We start from the raw sequence: 12,999 nt of genomic DNA on the forward strand, positions 1-12,999 counted from the left end.
GTGTTCCTTATGTTAGTGATGATGATTTTGTTGTATACACCTGGAGCATTGGATCATTCCATACTGGCTCGCCAAGTTGTGTTGCACAAACACCAAGATTGATAAATAGGCACCTGGTTTTATTATTGGGCCCCTGAGTTTTGGTTGCCACAGCCAATTCCATAGCAGAGTATGCATCCATGAACAGCCTCCCACAAAAGCCTTAGACCCTGAGACTCAAGTGGGCTTCTGTGGGCAGAGACATTCCACAGATGTCTATAGTTTGCTGAGAGAGAGAGAGAATTCCTGTGTAGCTGCAAACAAAGGACAACAGAATCCTATGTTGGACCTCTCTGGACTCCACTGATACATCTTTTCCTGTTGCTTTTGCTCTGTGTCCTTTGCTGTCATAAATCTTAGCCATGTGTTAATATATAGCCTGCTATTGAGTCTTGTGAGGCCTCTGGGATCACCAAAGGAAACAACCATATACCTAGTACTGAAGAGATTTAAAGCCCAGTTTGTCCATCTGAGTCTTGATGGGATTCACTGAAAAAGAACAATCAACATATGTATCTGCAGTGTCAAGGTTTAAATGAAATCAAGGCTTTGGTCTTTGTCCATAGGACATTTGTAGTCTTTATAGGGACATGACATACGTTAGGGAAATGCTTATGAGCATAAGTATAAATAAAAACAAATTGGCAATGATGGCAGAATTAAAGAGAGATTAAAATTGGTAAAAGTCAAGCAAGGCTAATGAAAGATGGTAGGTATTTAAGAAGAGATGCAGGACTGCATTATCAAATGATAGCCATAATTTTTCCCCATATGTACTTTAGCTGTATGTAAAAACTGTAAAATAAAAAACTTTTTTCTTGGATTTTATCTGATATATTCCAAGCTCCACTCAAGTTTGATGAATTATTTGTATGGAATCTAAATTTGTACTAAATCAAAATTTAAGTGTTTTATGCAATAATTTTTTATGAGCCCTCCAGTTATGGATTTCGGCTGTGGGATAATGTTCTCATGTGTTATTATCCCAAAGACTCCACGCCAATTCCTGTTATAATTAGTCACACCTGATAATTCCTTCAGTTGTGTGGTTAAGCTGCTTGTGTCCAAAGCAGTTTACCTGAACTACACATGTGCAGGGCAGACTCTAAGCAGCCCAGATTAAGAAGGAACTTTGAAGGTTCTGCTTCCTGTAATGGCCAGATAGCTCCTATCAGATCAGTGTTCTTGCAAATAACGGCTATACATTCTGAACAGCATTTAAAAATCTACCAAAAGGCACTGGAGAGCAGGAAAAAGAAGGCAAATTCTGGACGGGAGTCCACACTTGGAAGAAGGAAATAGCAGTTCATGAGTTTCATCATGTAAGAATGTCATTTAGCCTGGGGGCAGGCCCTCATCAGTACCATGTAGAATGACTATGACTTTCAAACTTGCAGACTTACTGGCTTGAAGAGCCAGAGGTTGGAGTCCAGGACAACCACAGGGTGGTATATGGTCTAAAGTTAATACCATGTATTGCCTTGATATCTGGTAAAATCAGGAGGCCCTTGAATGACCTAACTACAAGTTCCTGTCCACACTCTGCTCCTTAGCTCAAGGATCAGGCACATTTCCTGCCTATTCCTGAGTCACAGGTTTTAGTTCCCTGACAGCTTATGGAATTATTCATTCACACCAGTCACGTCCTCCCTCAGGAACCAGGAGCGACCTCATCCTCTTGATAGTACAAAGCCTGCAGCCATGGTTGTTGTCTATTTCCAAGTGCAGGCCCCACCTGGCCCTGTGTGGAGTAGGTGTTCTCCTCTGCTAGGCTGTGAGTATATGTGACTAGTACACTGCTGTCTCACCTGTGTAGTGTCTAGTGTCGTGTTTAGCCTATTCCCATAACCTTACAGTAGAAATCCCTCCCTCACCAAAGAGGTGAGGAGGAGGGATGCAAACACACAGCAATGAGAAGTAGAGGAGAAATCACAGAAAAGAGAGATTCACAAAGGAGGAGCCTTAAAGACTATATAGAAACTGCCCAAATCTCTTGCTGAACCTAAACTACACATGTGCAGAGCAGACTCCAAGCAGCCCATATGAGGCTTAAATAACTGAACGGAGATGTTTGAGTTCATCCAAGCGTCCAGGATAGAATCTAAAATTACTAGGCATACGAAAAAATAAGAAAATGAGACTCAAAGTCAATCAGTTACTCCAGCATGAACCAGATGTTAGAATCGGAGACAAACATTTTAGAGTGACTGCCAAAACTATGCTCAAGGATGTAGAGGAAAATATAATGAATGAAAACATAGGAAATCACAGAAGAGAAAAAGAAACCATAGAAAAGAACCAAAGGTTAATGCTAACACTGAAAATATGATATTTAAAATGAAATGTTTGCTGAATAGCCTTAAGATCAGAATAAAGGCTGGGAGCGGTGGCTCACACCTATAATCCCAGCACTTTGGGAGGCAGAGGCAGGTGGATCACCTGGGGTTGGGAGTTTGAGACCAGCCTTACCAACATGGAGAAACCTTGTCTCTACTAAAAATACAAAGTTAGCTGGGTGTAGTGGCGCGTGCCTGTAATCCCAGCCACTCAGGAGGCGGAGGCAAGAGAATCGCTTGAGCCCAGGAGGTGGAGGTTGTAGTGAGCCAAGATCGTGCCGCTGTACTCCAGCCTGGGCGACAAGAGCGAAACTCCATCTCAGAAAAAAAAAAAAAAAAAAAATTAGAATAGAAATAACAGAAGAAAGTATCTGTGAATTTGAAGGTAAAGCAATAGAAATTATTCAATCTAAAGATCAGAGAGGAAAATAAAATAAGGAACGGTGCCTAAGAGACGGAACACTACAAAAAGATCTAACATGTATAGGGTTCCAGAAAGGAAAGAGAAAATGGATGCTCATTATTTGCTGCTGCCATGACACGGGGGTACCCCTGTCCCCAGACAAATTGCGCCCAAAGGGCAACATAGAGAATACTGAGGAGGGGCTGGAATAGGAGCCACAAGGAGCTAAATGAGACCCATCATGACAATGTCGTCTAACGGAGATGCTCCCAAAAAGGTCTTGTCTGTACCTGGATCCATTTCTGATCTCTCCCTCTTCATGGCTCAAAAGATACATAGATTTTCTAGAACAGCCTTGTGGATTGCAACCACTTTCTTTATACTCCTGGCTCTTCTGTTGTCTTTGAGACTAAGTCACAAGTGGAACAACAGCAGCAACTAGAAGCAGCAGTGGATACTTTCTAGGGCCTACCACGGGGCCTACCATAGGCTCTCCCTTCACTCCTGGAGAGATCTAGATTGTTACTGCCATATATGAGCCATCTTGGTGGGAGAAGGTTGAAATTCAAGTCTCTAGACTGCTGATTATTGGATTTTTTTTTTTCTTTTCTTTTTGAGATGGAGTCTCGCTCTGTCGCCCAGGCTGGAGTACAGTGGCCGGATCTCAGCTCACTGCAATCTCCGCCTCCCAGGTTCACGCCATTCTCCTGCCTCAGCCTCCCGAGCAGCTGGGACTACAGGCGCCGCCACCTTGCCCGGCTAGTTTTTTGTATTTTAGTAGAGACGGGGTTTCACCGTGTTAGCCAGGATGGTCTCGATCTCCTGACCTTGTGATCCACCCGTCTCGGCCTCCTAAAGTGCTGGGATTACAGGCTGGAGCCACCGCGCCCGGCGGGATTTTTTCTTCTTTACTTTGGCACATTGATCTATCTAAAACAGGTAGGAGAATCCTCCCCACAGTGCTCCACAGAGAGACTCCCAACTTGCACCTGTGCCCTCCATGCTTTTCTGCCTTATTTTTTCTCTCCTCATTCAGATACCACAGTACATCAGTGCAGAGCGTTACTCCATCTCCAGCCACCCTGCCCCTTTTACTAGATGGTTCCTAACTGGTTGATCTCACTGTCCCATTGTAGGGCAGGAACTGATGCTAGGGGAGGGATGAATCCTTGACCATCAATCAGAATGAGGAGGGATGTGCACACAGCATGAAGCAGACGAAGTGCATTACAGCTGTAGTGTAAAGTGGAAGCTGTGGATTCCTATGCATGTTGTAAAGGAGGAAGGCCAGCAGCAACTTCAACCACAGACTGGGAACCTTGGAGGACAGAGTAGGAGCTCATTTCCTCTGTGCATTTGGCTGTTAGATTTGTGTGTATGTTTTATTTGTTTGTTTCTGAGATGGAGTCTTGCTCCCTCGCCCAGGCTGGAGTACAGTGGCGCAATCTCAGCTCACTGCAACCTCCACCTCCCAGGTTCAAGCAGTTATCCTGCCTCAGACTCCCAAATAACTGGGATTACAGACATCCACCATCACGCCCAGCTAATTTTGCGTATTTTTAGTAGAGATGGGGTTTTGCCATGTTGGCCACGCTGGTCTCGAACTCCTGGCCTCAGGTGATTCACCCACCTCTGCCTCCCAAAGTGCTGGGATTACAGGTGTGAGCCACCACACCTGCCCTATGTGTATGTTTTTAAAAAGCCAGTGCTCACTTTTTGTATTTAAATTTCCAAAATGAGGCTGGGTACAGTGGCGTGCACCTGTAGTCCTGGCTACTCAGGAGGCTTAGGTGGGGGAGGATCACTTGAGCCCTGGCGTTTGAGACCAGTCTGGACAACACAGCAGGACTTCATCTCAGAAACAAAAAATCAGAACAGAGCCAAACCACTGAAGAGGAAAAATAAAAAGAACATCTTTAGAGTAACCAAAGGAAAATGACATTGTATGAGGGGAACAAAGATGTGAAATCCATTGACTTCTCATCAGAATCAAGTGAAATGACATATTTAAAGTTCTGGAAAAAAAGAAAACATCAACTCTTTATCTGGAAAAATCTTACAGATGAAATGAAAATATCATGCAATAATGAGGGCAAATTAAAGACGTTTTTACTTAAAACTTAGAATCTGTCACTAGCAGACCTGTGCTACAAGAAATGCTAAATGAAGTTCTTTAGACAGAGGGAAATAATACCAGATGGAAACCTGAATCTTCAGGAAGGAAGGAAGAGGCTGAGAAAGGTAAATATGTGGGTAAATATAAAAGACTCCTTTTCCTCATAATTTCTTTAAAATACGTGATGGTTCAAAGCAAAAATTATAACAAACTCTGTAATGAAATTTATAGCATGGAAATGTGATGCATTTGACAACTATAGCTTAATGTACAAGTAGAGTGCAGGGGCTTGTATTTTATGTGATGTGGCACAATATTAACTTTAAAAATACTATGAAAAGTTAAGGTTGTTTATTGTCATCTCTTGGGCAACCACAAAAAAAGTGACTCAAAGAGGTTTTGCTAAATTCGTCCATAGCAATAATTACATTACATTTGAATAAACGAAAAAATCCAATTAAAATGCAAGGATTGTCAGAATGCATTAAAAAGTAAGGCAATTATATGCTGTCTATCAATGATGCTATTTAAATATAAAAAGAGATAGGTTGAAAGTGAATGGATGGAAAACGATATGCAGAAAATATAAGCATAAGAAGGCTGGAGTGGCTATTTATCACATAATGTAGATTTCCAGAGAAAGAGAATTATCAGGGAAAAGAAGGACATTTCTTTTTTCTTTTCTTTCTTTCTTTCCTTTTTTTTTTTTTTTTGAGATAGAATCTTGCTCTGTCACCCAGGCTGGTGTGCAGTGGCGCCCTCTCAGCTCACTGCAGCCTCCGCCTCCTGGGTTCTAGCGATTCTTCTGCCTCAGCTGCCTGAGCAGCTGGGATTATAGGCATCTGCCACCACACCCGGCTGACTTTTGTGTTTTTAGTAGAGACGGGGTTTCACCATGTTGGCCAGGTTGGTTGTGAACTTCTGACCTCAGGTGATCTGCCCACCTCCGTCTCCCAAAGTGCTGGGATTGAGCCACCGTGCCTGGCCTGGACATTTCATAATAAAACAGTCACTACATGAGAAAGATAATTGTAAGTGGGTATGTACCTAATAACAGCACTTCAAAATACATTAAGCAAAATTTGACAGAATTAAACAGCTCTTCTTCAGGAATTGATAGAACATGTTTAAAAAATCAGTAAAGACATAAGATTTGAACAAAACCATCAGTCACCGTGACCTAACTCACCTAACTGCACTCAACACCTGCAGAAGAGTGAACTATAAAAATGTTTACGGTGAATTTGAAGTAGGATGTCCTTTTTTGATCATTGAATTCATTTTTATGTGCGAAGTTAGATTTCCATACCTTTTTTTTTTTTTTTGCTGGTTAAAATAACATAACATACATGAAAACTTTACATATTCGAGTTTCTTTGTAATGTGATAAATAGCACTTGTCCTGAAACTATGAACATTTCTCTCTGAAGGACGTCCTGAGTTTATTCTAAAGAGCAAATAAAGGCTGGCTCATAGCTAACTGTCATTCTTTAATATCTTTAAATTCCCCAGAATCTTCTAATATACACATTCCATCTCCTACGTTGTTTGAAAGTGACTGACCAATAAATAGATTTTTTCTTAAATAGCACATTTCCCTTTAAAGTTATGTGTAAATTCAGTTTTATAAATCCATTTAAGAAAATGCTTAGGAGAGCTGCTATTTCACATCAAAAGAAGAGTTTTAATAAATTCTTAGGTTTTTGTTTGTAACACTTTACATTTCACCGAGTATTTTTGGTTCGCTCTTTACACTGACACTGAGGTAGGCAGCATTTCACAGATGAAGAAATAGGCTGACAGAGGCCAGATTCTAACATGGAGGCCAGATAGCTACTGAATAGTGGAGCCAGGGTCTTCTGGTTTCCAATAAAAGTCCTTCCATTATCCTGTACAAATTAAAAGAATTTTTTTTTTTTTCTTTGAGACAGGGTCTCACTCTGTCGCCCAGGCTGGAGTGCAGTGGTCTGATCACAGCTCACGGCAGCCTCGACCTCCCAGGCTCAAACCATCGTCCTGCCTCAACCTCCTGGGTAGCTGGGACCACAGATGTGTGCCACCACACTAGACTAACCTCTATTTTGGATACAGATGAGGTCCCCCTATGTTGCCCTATGGTCTCGAACTCCTGGGTTCAAGTGATCCTCCTGCCTCAGCCTCCCAAATTGCTGGGATTACAGGCATGAACCACAGTGTGTGGCCTAAAAAGATCTTTTATTTTTATTTATTTATTTTTTTAAGATGGAATTTCACTCTTGTCCCCCAGGCTGGAGTGCAATGGCATGATCTTGGCTCACTGCAACCTCCGCCTCCCAGGTTCAAGTGATTCTCCTGCCTCATCCTTATGAGTAGCTGGAATTACAGGCACCCACCACCACGCCCGGCTAACTTTCGTATTTTTAGTAGAGACAGGGTTTCACCACATTGGCCAGGCTGGTTTTGAACTGACCTCATGTCATCCACCCGCCTCGACTTCGCAAAATGCTGGGATTACAGACATGAGCCACCCTGCCCGGCCAATTTTTTTTTTTTTTAATAAAGATGAAGTCTCACTATGTTGCCCAAGCTGGTCTCAAACCCCTGGGCTCATGCGATCCTTCTGCTCTGGCCTGCCACAGTGCTGGGATTACAGGTGTGAGCCACCATGCCCAGCCAAAACCAATTTTTAAAAAAGAAAAATATTTTTAAAATGTCAAAGTGGAAAAGATTCCTAAAGAAGATCCTCAATTCACAAATGAATATGAGTACACCAAAATTAAATAGTTTTGTTCAAAGAAAGATATAATAGACAATGTTAACACATAGGTAACAGACTAGAAAGAAATATAATATATAAAAGCAATAAAGGGATAAATAGCTACAAAGAACTTCTGCAGGCCAGTCACAGTGACTTACGCCTGTAATCCCGACACTTTGGGAGGCTGAGGCAGGTGGATCACCTGAAGTCAGGAGTTTGAGAGCACCCTGGGTAACATGGTGAAACCCTGTCTCTACTAAAAACACAAAAATTAGCCCTGCGTGGTGGTGGGCGCCTGTAATCCCAGCTACTCCGGAGGCTGATGCACGAGAATCGCTTGAATGGGGGAGGCGGAGGGTGCGGTGAACGGAGATCTTGCTGCTGCACTCCAGCCTGGACAACAGAGTGAGACTTTGTCTCAAAAAAAAGAACTTCTGAAAATCAGCAAGATAAAACAGGAAACCCTAAAGGAAAATAGTCAAAGGCTGTAAGTAAGAATTTTCATAGATTCTGGGTCTCACCAGCAGATCACCTGAGGTCAGGAGTTTGAGACCAGCCTGGCCAACATGGTGAAACCCTGTCTCTGCTTAAAAATACAAACATTATGGGGGCAGGGTGGTGGGTGTCTGTAATCCTCATTACTCAGGAGGCTGATTCATGAGAATGCTTGAGCCTGGGAGGCAGAGGTTGTAGTGAGTCAAGATCACACCACCACACTCCAGCCTGCGTGACAGAGCAAGACTCCCTCTCAAAAAAAAAAATAATAATAATAACAATAATAAATAAATATATTGTTTTTATCTTTCACACTTTTAACCTAATTAGGGTTTATTTTTTATAAGTCATATGTAGTAGATTCATAATTTATTTTCTCTTCCATGAAGTAAACCATTTTTCTATTTTCACTAAATGACCATTTCCCCTATGATTTGTCATGCCACCCCCAGGTGATTCAGCTATTGCGCACACTCCGTTTTTTTGGCTGCTGCTGTTGTTGAAACAGAGTCTTGCTCTGTCACCTAGGCTAGAGTGCAGTGACATAATCTCGGCTCACTGCAATCTCCGTCTCCCAGGTTTAAGCAATTTTCATGCCTCAGCTTCCCAAGCAGCTGGGACTACAGGCGCTTGCCACCATGCCCGGCTAATTTTTGTATTTTCAGTAGAGATGGGGTTTCACCATGTTGGCAAGGCTGGTCTCGAACTCCTGACCTGAAGTGATCCTCCTACCTTGGCCTCCCAAAGTGCTGGGATTACAGGCGTGAGCCACTGCTCCCGGCCCACACTCTGTTCTGTACCATTCCTGGCTCTGTGCCTTGACTCTCTTCCATTCCCTTGATCTTTCTCTATGCCCACTACCCAAAATACAGAATTTTAAAATTTTGTTGGCTGGATACTGTGTCTTTATATTGATAGGTAATTCTTTCCTCGTTTCTTTTTCAATCCTTTATATAATTCTTATATATTTAATTATTATATATATAATTCGTTTTCAGTTATATTAGCTAGTGTGTGGAGGTTTATTTATTCACCAATATTTTAGCATTTGTCAAATTCTTGCAGAAAATCTTGATAGGATTTGTATTAGTATTGCACCACATTTACAGATTAACTTTGGAGGACTGAACAATTCTACAATGACAAATTGTCCCAACGAACAGCATGATATTAACATCCATTTATGCAGAAGTTATCTTCTCCTTATTTCTATATTTTTCTCTTTAATGTATTTGAAGTTTTTGAAAGTAGTACGTGTGCATAGTACATGCAAACAGTAAAAAGGGATATCAATAAAATAAGCATAGGTATGCTCCTCACCTCGGCCCCTGCAGCTTCTCTCCCCAGAGGAAGCCAGTTTCTTCCCAAAAGAAGCCAGAGATTTGCTATGCATATACAGGCATATATGGATGTTATAGGATGTTAATTGGGACCCTTCCTGTCAGAATTTCAGTAGAGGCAATGAGTCTGCATATGTTATATTCCAAAGAAACCATCATGCAAAAACTTTAGCAAAGATACATGCGTCTTTTTTTTTTGACAGAGTCTCACTCAGTCACCCAGGCTGGAGTGCAATGGTGCGATCTGGGCTCACTGCAACCTCCACCTCCTGGGTTCAAGTGATTCTCCTGCCTCAGTCTCCCAAGTAGTTGGGCTTACAGGCCTGTGCCACCTTGCCCAGCCAGTTTTTGTATTTTTTTTAAAAAGAAGTCATAAACAGCATTTATTACCTTGGTATATCATACTGGTCTTGTTGCTGTTCCTTTACATTTAAGTGGCTTTCCATCTTTCCTCCCTCCTCCCACAGCCTGGCTACACAGTGCCTGCCTGAACTCTTAGCCCACAGCGGCAATACGCTCATTCCATCCACATCCCTAACATCATGCATTCACAAGGTAAAAGTCCTGGTCCACAAACCCTGCCCTACAGGAAGCTCAACGGTTGCGAAAGAATTTGTAGTAAACCAGGCCTCCCGGGATGGGGAGCTCCAGTAAGGTGATAATGGAAAGCAGCCGCTTGTTGGTTGTCACTTTTCTGGACATTGAACGGAGAATCTTTCGACTTTTGCTCAAGTTTTCGGTTGTGTTTACCAGTCTACTCCTGGTGCGTTTAAATGGTCTTGTTGTTCCCCCAGCCCTTCTGTGGTTTCTGAACCAAGCTGGTCAGTCTCTGTGGCCTGGTTCAGGCTTTCAGAAGCATTGCCCTTTGAGACGGTAGCCGATTCACATGCTCATTCTCTGCAGCATATTTGCCATATTTCATGTCTCCGCGCCTTCCTGGTGTGGCTGTCAAAGCTGTGCTTCTCACCTCCCGATGGAGTTTGGCAAGGGCCTTCCGGTAGTTTGGAAACTTCGACATCATGGGGTCACGGAAAGACAGGGGTGCATAACGTAGCTCCTCCACCATCCCTGCCAGCATTTCATTTGCTTCCTGTTGCTTTTCATCAAAATCCCTGACCAACTTCTTCTCTTCAGTACTCGCCGTCCCCAGCAGCCGCTCGGGCAGCTCTTGTAGGTGTTCATGGAGGCCGCGGAAGATTTCGTGCAGCTTCTCCAGATGCTCCCAGGAGGCGGCGGAGGTGGCCATGGCGCAGGCCCAGCTCCAGCAGTGGCCACTGAGATTGGGGTGCTGGGCCCTCTCCTAGCCCAGCGGTCAGCTGCCCAGCCCCATGGCCATCACGGCGACAGCCGCGCCACCGCCGCCCAGGACGAGGCTCTTCCGGGGTCGCTAATTTTTGTATTTTTAGTAGAGACGGGGTTTCACCATGTTGGCCAGGCTGGTCTCGACCTCCTGACCTCACGTTATCCGCCTACTTCGGCCTCCTAAAGTGCTAGGATTACAGGCATGGGCCACCGCACCCGGCCAATACGTGCATCCTGAGCCCCTAGTCTACATTACGTATTTTAAAAGGTAAAGAGGTATATGAAGATGACTGTGGAGATGGCTGTGAGGTGGAGTCCTCCAAAGAAAGAGGGCGGGAAAACCTCTGGTTGGGAGGGAGGACTTAGTGGGAACTCTCAGAAAGTCTAATATGTTCACCAGTAATTAAAGAGACACAGTGCATTAACCGAATCTCACCTAGAAATCAAAAAAGACAAGGAAGAGATGACTAGCTCCTGAAAAGGCAGGAATGAAGAAGGGGTCATCCATACTTTGGGATCAGCCTACATTCCTGAGTTTGTCAGGCCCGATGTTGCTTTGAGTATTTCCTGCAGATCACTTGAAGCTCCCAGAGTCTGGAGTCATTTAAAATCCTGACCAAGACGAGCAATGGGACTCCACGAGAAAAATGTCCCTGTGGAGTGGGCCATGGAAAATCCTATGAGTGGTGGAAATGTCACCAAGAGGAAAATACATTGTCTCAGTCATGGGAAATACACTCATAGATTCCTGGTAGAGGCCTTTGAAGGACGAAAGCATTTACTATAGAAAGAAACACTTTTAAACTCCTGTCAGGACCAAGGAATGAGAAGTCATTTTATTTATTTTTCAGATTTAAGTCCCTAATGAACATAGTCCTGTTTAAAAATCAAACATTCTCTAATAGTCATATCAAAGTCTGATTTATTTATTTATTTATTTATTTTTGAGAAGGAGTCTTGCTCTGTCGCCCAGGCTGGAGTGCAGTGGCGCAGTCATAGCTCACTGCAGCCCCCAACTCCTGGGCTCAAGCAATCTTTTGCCCTAGCCTTCCAAGTAGCTAGGACTACAGGCACAGGCCACCACACCTGGATGATTTTTTAATTTTATGTCGAGATGGGGGCTTCACTATGTTGCCCAGGTGGGTCTCAAACTCCTGGCCTCAATCCATCCTCCCTCTCCAGCTTCCCAAAGTGCTAGGATTACAGGTGTGAGCCACCACACCTGTCAGGTACAAAATGTTGAGGCTGTAGTTGAGAACTTTTTTCGCTCAATACAGTAGATCTAAACCTACTATTGAAAAGCATGGCTGGGTGTGGTGGCTCATGCCTGTAATCCCAGTACTTTGAGAGGCCAAGGAAGGTGGATCCCTTGAGCCTAGGATTTCAAGACCAGCCTGGCCAACATGGCGAAACTCCATCTCTACTAAAAATACAAGAATTAGCCAGGCATGGTGGCACATGCCTCTATTCCCAGCCATCGGAGGCTGAGGTATGAGAATCACTTGAACCCAGGAGGTGGAGGTTGCAGTGAGACAAGATCATGCCACTGCAATACAGCTTGAGCAACAGAGTGACTGTCTCAAAAAAAAAAAAAAAAGATGTTGACTCTCTTTTGCAATCCCTCTGCAGTCTTCTTCCATGTGGAGCCATGGAAGCCTTCCACCCTGTAGGAAACACACATTTCAGGCCCTTTAATTTGCATAAAGAAATTTCCGGCCAGCCGTGGTAGCTCACACCTGTAATCCTAGCACTTTGGAAGGCCGAAGTGAGTGGATTACCTGAGGTCAGGAGTTCAAGACCATCCTGGCCAACATGGTGAAACCCTGTCTCTACTAAAAATACAAAAATTAACAGGGCATGGTGGTGTGTGCCTGTAATCCTAGTTACTGGGGAGGCTGAGGCAGGAGAATAGCTTGAACCCAGGAGGTGGAGGTTGCAGCGAGCCAAGATCATGCCATTGCTCTCCAGTCTGGAAGACAAGAGCGAAACTCCGTCAAAAAAAAAAAGAAAGAAAGAAATTTCTATCTTGCCACCTACAAATCTGAAACCTGAAGTGATTGGATCTCTCTTTAATCAATAGAGATAATTGTGTCCCTGCTTGTTCCCTGGTCTCAAACTCCTGGGCTCACGCAAGCCTCCTGTGTCAGTCTCCCAAAGTGAGATTACAGGTGTGAGCCACTGCACCTGGCCAAGTTTTTTTTTTTTTTTTTTTTTTTTTTTTTTTTTTTTTT

The 12,999-nt window shown here is 43.4% G+C and overlaps 1 pseudogene; it reads right to left on the minus strand.

The window, feature by feature from the left end:
* Positions 1 to 10,060: 10,060 nt before the first annotated feature.
* On the minus strand, positions 10,061 to 10,746 carry LOC108516734 (vesicle transport through interaction with t-SNAREs homolog 1B pseudogene; annotated as a pseudogene).
* Between the last annotated feature and the right edge of the window lie 2,253 nt (positions 10,747 to 12,999).

Source organism: Rhinopithecus bieti, unplaced genomic scaffold, assembly GCF_001698545.2.
Source record: "Rhinopithecus bieti isolate Rb0 unplaced genomic scaffold, ASM169854v2 scaffold_38004, whole genome shotgun sequence".
Taxonomy (NCBI): domain Eukaryota; kingdom Metazoa; phylum Chordata; class Mammalia; order Primates; family Cercopithecidae; genus Rhinopithecus; species Rhinopithecus bieti.